The sequence below is a fragment of the Mus caroli genome, chromosome 2 (genome assembly GCF_900094665.2).
Source record: "Mus caroli chromosome 2, CAROLI_EIJ_v1.1, whole genome shotgun sequence".
Taxonomy (NCBI): domain Eukaryota; kingdom Metazoa; phylum Chordata; class Mammalia; order Rodentia; family Muridae; genus Mus; species Mus caroli.
In genome coordinates, this window is record NC_034571.1 from 156978782 (window position 1) to 156989106 (window position 10325).

At 46.1% G+C, this 10325-nt stretch overlaps 1 protein-coding gene across 3 annotated transcripts in view; it reads right to left on the reverse strand.

The window, feature by feature from the left end:
- The window catches only part of Ncoa5 (nuclear receptor coactivator 5), a 34624-nt gene extending 29986 nt beyond the window's left edge, over nucleotides 1–4638 (reverse strand). The window contains exon 1 of one of the 3 annotated variants that reach the window (XM_021180231.1): nucleotides 4509–4638. The gene's annotated coding sequence lies outside the window, so the exon portion shown is untranslated. Of the gene's footprint in view, nucleotides 1–4246; nucleotides 4407–4508 lie in introns of those variants that run through there. The other 2 variants (XM_021180240.2, XM_029470914.1) reach the window with 2 other exon arrangements.
- Nucleotides 4639–10325: the final 5687 nt, after the last annotated feature.

The following is a 10325-nucleotide window of genomic DNA, read 5'->3' on the forward strand; positions in this document are numbered from 1 at the left end:
GATTTCTGAGTTCGAGGCCAGCCTGGTCTACAGAGTGAGTTCCAGGACAGCCAGGGCTACACAGAGAAACCCTGTCTCAAAAAAACAAAAAACAACAACAACAACAACAACAACAAAAATCAGATTCTTAGGCCCTGTCTTAAGTTTACAGAATCTGTTGGGACCAGTCTTCCATAGTTTAACTAAATTCTCAGAAGACTTTCAACAATATTTTGGAAGTACTAGTCTGTTACCTATACATTCCTCTAGCTACACAGTACAACATATGGTTAGACCTTCCACTTACAAGTTTCCCTCTAATCCCTATTCAAATAGAAATAATAAACATCACCCGTCAGAAAGAAACCTAGTCACAGCCAGGATCACTAACTGATAGTGACAACTGCTGGCTTATGCTTGTACTTGTCTCCAAAAGCTCTTAATTATAAAAATGATTTAGCAGTGGTGGCCCACACCCTTAATCATGGAACTGCAGAGGCAGAAGCAGGAGGATCTTGGTGAGTTCAAGGCCAGCCTGGCATACAGGGTGAGTTCCAGAACAGCCAGGGCTACACAGAGAAATCCTGTTTTGAAAAGCCGAAACAAAAAATGGTATCAGCTTAATAGTTTAAACTAGATTCTCCTTGGCTTTTTGACTAAGTTGTAGTATAGTCTAAACTAGAGAGAATATGAAATATTTAGAATGCCTGTGGACCTTTTGATAACTAACTCCTTACATTCAGAAAAATGCCTTTTCCTGACAAGGAATGTCTACCAAGATCCCAATATCTGTTTGGTAACTTCAGATTTACTACACTTTGAATTAGCAGTGTGGATGTGACAGTAGATATGTGGCCATTTTAATTTTTTCCCAAAAGTTACATTTAGATAGTAGAACAAAATGCTTCAAAGAGGACCCCAGGAACAAAGCAATAACTCCTAGCTATGGCTTGGAGAGTTAGCAGTCTGCACTTCATTGCCAGAGAGCTGGATAACATGCTTCAAAAACAATAAACTCAGTTTGTTGCTGGAATTTCCAACTCCAATAAGCCCATATAAAAACACACAATCCAATTATTATAATTATATGCTATAAGCCTAGATTGGGCAGATCTAATACTATCCTAACTTATTCCCCAGCTATAAGACACCTTGCTACTTGCAGTTTCTCCTGGCCAAGTGGTTCTGGTCCATCATGGCTTCTTCTTCTTCTTCAGTCCCCTCTCCTTTCCCTCTCATCCTCTTCTACCTGCCCAATCACAGGTGTTTACTGACCAGTTCAAATGGAGAGAAGGCTCACAGAAGATCACTTGATGGGCTGCTCTCAGAGGCAACCCCTTAGGGAAGCAGAATTAACATCAGAATACAAACAGCATGTGGATGACCCACAACAGTATATTAAAGGAAAGCCATCAGATCGTCTAGGACGAGGACCACAGAGCACATAACTATGTAGTTAACTAACTTAGGCCTCTGGAAATCTGTGCTGATGGTCCTATTTCTTCTGGAAGTCACAGTGTGATTACACTTTACACTTTTCAGGGATTGTGTGTTTCCATGTTTAGCTACTGTCACATCATTTTCTTTCTGACAGTTAATGTTTGTGGGTTATTTCTAGCTGAACAGGATTTAGGGAGACTTCCAAATAAAGGGCCTAACTGTATGTTATACTGCGTAAGCTGAAGGAATAAACAGGCTATTGGAACCCTGGTACTTATTGCCTTATTACCCGTACCTTTCATTAAAGCGTCTATCAGTGAGAGTAACAGAGGACCGTCTCCCGTTGGGCACTGCTCTTTTAGCTATCTGACAGTTTAACTCTGTTTAAGCAGAATACTCTAGCCAACAGTATATGCTGTTCATAGAACAAATCTTTTAACACACACACACACACACACACACAAACTTTTGTTAAAAAGACTTTTAAAGAGAGCTTTAAAAGTATTAGCCTCAAAGACTAATCATTCATAAAACACAGGAAGCAATAGAGTAGAAAGAATTCTTCTTTGGGGGAACATTGAACTAGAAGAGTTCATGGGAAGACAAAGGGAAAGTCATAATGAGATTGCTGTCATCTCTGCAACATATTTGCATGTGGTTAGCATACAAAGAAGCCTCAGAACTCCTGGACTGTGGATACTATACAACACATCTACTTTTTCTTTTGAAATCTTTCATCTCCAACAATATCTTGAACATGTTCTTGGGCAAGAAATTTTAAAACTTACTGAGCTCTCATTTCTGTCTATGCACAAAACTTTGTAACACATATAACACCACCAATGCACCCATCTTACAAACCAACTTAGAGAACAAAAGAGTGGTTTTTACCATGTGCACTGCTAGCTGAAGATTCCCTTTGCAACTAAGCACCAATGGTGAGTTTAGAAACAGAGACAACATTTGTCATGTGGGGTGTCAAAACCTGAAGAAAACTGAAGGGCACATTCCAAAGGTTTCCTTTTTGTAAAAGGTTTTCCATTCTTAAATGCACAGGTGAATTCAGTTCTCACAGTGCAGCAAGCTTTTAAAGGCACTGCCATCTGCAGGCAGCAGGCACGGAATGCCTGTAATAGTTATTTACAATCAAGTTTCAGAGCAAAGCATTGTTTATTTAGCTTGGGGCACTGGTAGATGAGGCTCCACTTGCTGATGTTCAGAAATGGGACTCCCAAGTCAAATCAAATTCCCCTTGCTTCTTTGTACAGGATTGCTCCTGAGAAGTTTGGGACCAACGGATGATCTTATGTTTCGTTCTACTCTGTGCTCAACCTGAGGTCAGCCCCCCAAAATACAGACTTCTTGTCATATAGCCCTTGGTGCTGGGGTATCTGGAATGGTCCAAGTTGGCTTTTCTGAATTTCCTTTCAGAAAATAAAGTAAATCTGCTCTCACACTTTTTAAAAACTGAATTTATGATCAGATAGCTAATGGGACATGGAACAGCTGATATCTAGAAAAATACCTTCCATTTAATCTTGCAATGTGGTTGTTTTGCTAGCACATTATACAAGGAGAAGCAGTCTCCTACGTTTCAGTAGAGACTAACGCATGTCTAGGGGCTCAAAAAATATATGAATGAGGAAAGACGAGCTAAATGGAAGAGACAAACCAAAAAGGAAGGCAGGCATGCACGCTAACCATCAGTCAAGTGGTCTCCAATCCCCACAAGGCAAAACTAGAGCCTTGTTCCAAAATGTTGATACAAAGTTGCTTTTTCACATTCAGACGGATACAGACAAGATTAAGTGTTCTGTGGTCAAAAGCCACATCAGGGTTTGCAGAAACATCCTTTCATGAACTTTCAAGGTGGCTACCACACCACGATACTGTAAGAAAGCGAGGAGACACACCCAGTACATCCGAGGGATGGTTCTTGCAGCTCCTGGGATTAGCGCTTCTAAAGGACAACCTTTTACAATGAGAAAGCTCAGAATATTAATCATCACCCTGAAGATCCCGGGACACCCCGGGACATTGCAATGGGAGCTGGAATGCCGCAGGGGGGTAAATTCCATATACAATGAAAGACAACATGACAATTAACCCCGTACTCCAAGGGCAGCGGTTCCCAAAGCCTGGAGCGCACAACTTCAGGAGGAACAAGGACACAAGTGTTTATTTTAATAGACAGGTATTTATTATTTTTTTTTAAATGAGCGTTAGAGAAATAACTGGCTTTCCATTATACCGTTTGGGGTTCAAAATTTCCGCCTTAAACAAATGCATTTAAGGGGGGAGGGTCAGAGTCAGTTTAAAGAAAAACATTTAACATTTGGTATCTAGTACAGATGTAGGCGGACTGTAAAGGTGCAGCGCGAGGGACGGAAGCTGGGGAGACGTGGTCCTAAGCCAAGCTCCTGACCCGCTACCAGGGTGCGGGAAGGGCCCATGCTAGGACCCTGGGAAGCCAGTAGGTTCCGGCGCCGTGTCCGTACGAACCTCCGGCACAATTTCTCTCGCCCGGTTCTCCCGGCCCAGGGTCCGCGTCCATAGAATGGGCGAGCTGTCACACAAGTTGACATCTCGAGAATACGCCCAGGGCGACAGCGCTCCCTAGGCTGCTTGGCGCCAGGACACCGCCGCCGAGACCGGTATCCTGGACCCGGGTTCGAAGCCCGTCAGTGCCACTGAATCACAAGAGCCCCCCCCCCCTCGCCCACTAAAGCCCCGGGCGAGCGACTTCACAGACTCTCGAGTGCAGGGCGTGCTCGATCCTACAAAGAAGCCTCAGCAGCTTGCGACCGAGCCGAGCCGCGGTGCCCACCTCAGCTCACAGTCAGTCGCTCGCTCGTCTACTTGGGTCCGCCAGACTCGGGTCTGGGCCGGACCGGACCGGACCGGACCGGACCGGAGCCGGAGGCAGCCGCGCCCCGCTCCGGGGCATGCGCAGCCTCGCGCGTGCCCGGAGAGCAGGCCGCGGCCGCGCGTCGAACGGGCCCTCCCGCCTCAGCGTCCCCGGCGCCCCCCCAACCGCCTGCCCATCAGTACTACGCCTCGGCGGACGGCCACCGCTCCCCGGCACTCACCGCTACCGGCGCGGCCGCCTCCCCGCCGCTCCTCCGCCTCAGGCCCGCCGCTGCCGCCTCGGCCTCTGCCCACCTGCCCGCCGTAGGACAAAGGCGCCACCAACCGACTAGCGCGGGCACGAGGCAATGGCGGCCGGGGCGGAGTGTGGAGGTAGGGGCAGAGGGCGCGCACGCAGCGGCGGCCGCGGCAGTGTCGTAAAGAGCCTGCGGGTTTACGGCAGGGCTGAGCTGAGGCGTCCATCTCCGTGGCGACGGGGGTGAGGCGATGGTTCTGGGGCGGCGGTTGAGAACGCCAGCGGTTGCCTAGTAACGGGGTCTCAGTGGAGGACCGGCTCCACGCCTGAGCCCCGCGCAGGACTTCTGTCTGGCCTTTCCCTTGTCTAGATCCCCTTTCCTCACCCATAACTGTGTAACAAGAACAAGCCCCCCAGTACTTTCATCCCTGTAAAACATAAAGCCCCGAACGGCCAAGCATTTGTAGATGGAAAATGTGCAGTGCCCAAACCTGATCACAAGGAACAAAGAGAGCAGAGAGGTGAAGAAAAAGCTGGGTTTAAATTTGCATTTAAATGCATTGTGTATCCTATTAGTTGCCTAGCTGTCTCTAGGAGCCAAGAGGCTCCTGGAGATATATTACAGGTTTTTTCTTGAGATAAAAAAGGTGTGGTCCCCCCCCCCCCCATTTAATCTAGAGTTTATCACAGGGACTGGAATTTACAGTTGTAAATGCTCTCCATGAATCAAAGCTACGGCTACATGAATCGCCTCATGCCTCAAATGCCGTAGGGCCTCGTCTTCCTCCTGAACAGTACAGGCCAACTAAACTGGTGACTGTGGAATTTGAACACTGTGAGAAGTCCAGTTTCTTTGAACATTGGATCCTGACTCACTGTTTCTTGTACATTTGCTACAAAGACCTCAAAGCGTGGCTGGTAAGGTGGTTCTGGAGAGAAAAGTGTGTGCTGCCTAGTCTGATGACCTGAGTTCAACCCCATGTATGTGCACATACACACACACGTTAAAACACAAAAGCCATCTGGTATATCACTATATATATAGTGACATACCATACATATATGTATATGTATATGTATATATAGGTATATGTGTATATATATATATATATATATATATATATATATATATTGTTTGTTTGTTTGTTTTTCGAGACAGGGTTTCTCTGTGTAGTCTTGGCTGTCCTGGAACTCACTCTGTAGACCAGGTTAGCCTCAAACTCAGAAATTTGCCTGCCTCTGCCTCCCAAGTGCTGGAATTAAAGGTGTGCACCACCATGCCTGGCATCACTGTACATATTTAATAACAACACTCGGGGGCTGGTGAGATGGCTCAGTGGGTAAGAGCACCCGACTGCTCTTCCGAAGGTCCAGAGTTCAAATCCCAGCAACCACATGGTGGCTCACAACCATCCGTAACGAGATCTGGCGCCCTCTTCTGGAGTGTCTGAAGACAGCTGCAGTGTACTTATATATAATAAATAAATAAATCTTTAAAAAAAAATAACAACACTCAGGAGACAGAAGCAGGCAGACAGACCACTGTGCATTCAATGCCAGCCTATAAATAAGGAGTTGCAGGTCAGCAAGGGAGACCCTGCCTCAAAACTTTTCTTTTTAATTATAAAATAATTGCTTGAAAGACACTGTGACTTGATATGTACCTACGTGCTAGGCACCATCTTAGCAAATCTTAGCACCTTCTGTCCTCTTGGAAAGATAGAACTCAGACTAAGAAGAAATTGCACTAGAGTGCGTAGCTGCACACTGTGATGTGTGCCGGTGGGAAGAAGCCATTCTTGGGCTGCAAGTAGAAACTAACTTTACACACAGGCGAAACGGTTGTAAAAAATTATTATAAGAATGTATGAAGCCGGGCGTGGTGGAGCACGCCTTTAATCCCAGCACTCGGGAGGCAGAGGCAGGCAGATTTCTGAGTTCGAGGCCAGCCTGGTCTACAAAGTGAGTTTCAGGACAGCCAGGGCTATACAGAGAAACCCTGTCTCGAAAGACCCCCCCCAAAAAATTAATAATCCACAGACACTTATCCTTTCTTCTCTAAAATAGGTCCTAAGGTATGGGCTGCAGAGATGGCCCAGCAGTTAAGAGCAGTTGCTGTTCCCGCAGAGAACCTAGGCTGCGTTCCCAGCACCTAAATGTTAGCTCACAGCTGTCTTTGACTTCAGCTCCAGAATATCCTTTGCCGGCTTCTTGCCTATGCAAACATTGCCTATGAACATGGTGTACTGACATAATATTTAGGCAATATAATCATACACAGAAAATAAAAATAAATATTTAAAATACATTCTCAATTTAAAAACTTAGGAATTGTGTCAACTAGTTTATTGTCTCCATTATGGTTTCTGTTGCTGTGAACAGACACCATGACCACAGCAATTCTTACTAAGAAACAATTTCATTGGGGCTGGCTTACATTTCAGAGGTTTGGTCCATTATCATCACGGCAGGAAGCATGGCAGCACAGTGCTGCAGACATAGTGCTGAAGGGGTCGCTGAGAGTTCTAATGTGGATTGGGTAGGCAAGCAGGAGGAGAAAGGGACACACCTCCTAATAGTGTCACTTTGTATGAACCCAAGGGGACAGTTTCTTTTCAAGCCACCACAGTTGTTAAGTGAAGGTATGGACTGGAGTGTGAGGCAGTTGGCAGAATGCTTGCTTACCGTGCAGGAAGTGTGGCAATGCATCCCTAGCACCGCAGAAATTGGTGTGGTCTTGCAAGCCTATACTCCTGGCTCTCAGGAGGTGAAAGGAGATCACAAGTTCATGGTCATCCTCCACTACACAGAGAGTTGGAGGCCAGCCTGGGCAACGTAAGCTAAAGGTAAAACACTGTTGATTTTAGAGATGGTATCTGGTCACACCCCTATGCCAGTGTGGCTTTGTACCACTGTGGTAGGCAGAATAATGACTGCTAAAGATGCCTGTGTCCTCATTTCTGGAACCTGTGAATCTGTCTCCTTGGTTTTGATGTAGGAGCTATCCCTAGGTTGTCTAGGTAGGCCCGTATAGTTGCACGGGTTTTTCTAAAGGGAAGTGAGAATCTCAGAGTCACAGAAGGAGACATGCTACAGAGGCAGAGGAGAGACAGGGAGAGGGCAGAAGAGAGAGAGATGAAAGGAGATGGGGAGGGGCTAAAGGGAAGCGTGATAGCTTCGATATGAAGTGTCCCTCATGAGTATGGACACTTGATCTCCAGATGTTGCTGCTGTATGGGGAAGTTATGGAAACTTCGGGGACTAAGGGGCTATCTGGAGGTGGGGAATGATCCCTGGAGCCTTCAAGTTCTGATGCACCAAAATTTGAGAAGCAGAAACCTCACGCTCCTACTTCCGTGCATTCTCTGCTGTGATGGGCTGGGAAGCCCTGTTAACTGTGAGCTTAATAAATCCTTCCTCCAGCAGGTGCTTTCCTCGGGCATTTGCTGGGGGTAGGAGGAGAAGGAGAGGAGTGGAAAGCAAGCAGCGTCTAGAAGGCACAAGAGATGGGGAGGTAAATGTTGCCGCAAACCCTACGGGAAGAAACGCAGCCCTTGTAATTTTTTTTTTTTTAACTTTAGACTTTATCGTCTGTAGAAAACATGATTTTTTCTGTAAGTCTTAACATGACTTACTTCTTGCCCTTTAATAATTAAACTTTTAATTAAAATTGATTTTGACAAGCCACAGGTCAGTCTAATTAGATTCCTTCTTTCCTTAAGCTATTTAACACCAAATAACACTTCAAATAATTTTTGTGCATGTTCTTTCTTTCTTTCTTTCTTTCTTTCTTTCTTTCTTTTTTTTTTTTTTTTTTTTGGGGGAGTTTGAGACAGGGTTTCTTCGTGCAGCCCTGGCTGTCCTGGAATTAGCTCCATAGACCAGGTTGACCTTGAACTCACAGAGATCTGCCTGCTTCTGGCTCCTGAGTGCTGGGATTAAAGATGTGCACCACCACTGCCCAGTGTCGGTATGCTTGGTTGGTCTTGGTCACCCTGGAGCTGAGGATGATTTTGAATTCCTGACCCTTCTACCTCCTAGGTGCGGGGGTTTATATATAGATGCACAGAACCATGTCTTGCTCACCCAGAACCATTTTTGCTTGTCTTCTTCACCATATGATATTTTTATTCTATAAAGAGGATTAAGTTCATGGCTATCTGCTGATGCAGTACTATCTCCTCTTTGATTGCTATTACACCCAATGGAATGTGTTTAGTCTGTCTGCAGAGCCATGGGGTGTACTTTTGAAACACTTAAAAAGAACTATCTTTAAGAAGACTATATGCTACTGAGATGGCCAGGTTAATCCTTTCAGTGCCCTGTCGTCAGAAATTCTCAAAAGATACAGCTCCCAGCTGTCTCTGTGCTGAGACATGTAAAGAGACCATAATCAGACAGAAAAGCGGAAGATACAACAAGAAGACAAGACAGTTAGCCAGCGGCTCCCCATTTCTGTGAGATTCTTATTCAGGGAACCTGAGGTAGAGTCTGAGGATTCCTTTGTGTGTGTTTGTACCTGTGTGTGCATATGTGTACAAGCTCATGCTTGGGGGGGGTATGTGTGGTGTATGCATATATGTGCATGCGTGTACAAGCCCATGTTTATGTGGGGAGTATGTGTGCTTTATGCATGTATGTGCATGTGTGTACAAGCCCATGTTTATGTGGGGGTATGTGTGGCATATGCACATATGTGCATTGCATATATGTACAAGCCCATTCTTGTGTGTGTGGCCAGAAGTCAATGTTGAGTATCTTCCTCTATCACTATCCTCCTTGGGGTTTTTTGGTTTTGTTTTTTGTTTTGTTTTGATACAGATCTCTCAATGAAGTTGGAGCTCATTAGTTAGCTAGGCTGGCTGACCATCGAGTCCCAGGGACTCTTTTGTCTGTCTCCGTGTGTGGGAATCATGGGTGTGCATTGCCATGCCTACAGTTTTGTGTGAAGGTTGGAGATTTGGACTCAGTCCTCATACTTGTTCAGTAAAGACGTTAACCACTGCACTATCTCCTTGCTCCCACCCGCTTTTATGTGAGGCAGGGTCTCCCTATACAACCCAAGCCTTGAGCCAGCGACCCTGCCTCAGCCACCCAAGTGTTGGGATTACAGCCCAGGGGTCTGCATTTTAATCTGAAAAAGCTCTCCCATGTTTGCAAGTTACTGGGCTGGGTAATTAAAATTGCAAAGATAACACACCAAAGAGTATTCCTGGCAGGCCAGCATCTCTCAGGGTCCTCTGTCAGTGACCCTAACTCATTAGGTTAGATGGCCCCTCTGAAGCTTTCAACTGGAGAACTGGCTGCTCAGTACAGACGGAATCTGAAGAGGAACGTCCCAGGTTTAACCCAGTGGTGAAGGCACCATTTCCTTCATGTGCATGGTTTCTGGGAATCAGGAAGGGCTGGCCCAGCAGTTCTAGCTCAGAGTTAGTGGCTGCCTCAGGGACAGGGGCTACTGGAGCAACTGTGGGCTGGCCAGGTCTCTCTCCTCACATCGCCCCAGAGTCTCTCCACATCAGGACTCCACATGCTCAGGCTTCATGGGACCCCAGAGCACTCTTGCTGTTTACACATAGCTGAGGGCTCCAAGAGAACAGCTGAAAGAACCAGACACGAGCTATATTTTGCGTCGTGTGTGACAGTTTGAGGAATCACACAAGCCTGGCCAGCTTCAAGCAAGGAAGTCAGAACCATTACCTCTGAATGGGAGGAGCGTGAGGACCCCATTCTGAGAAGAGCACTCAGAATAAGATAGCGCTGGGGCTATCTTTGAAAATTCCATAATTCCATGGTCCACTCC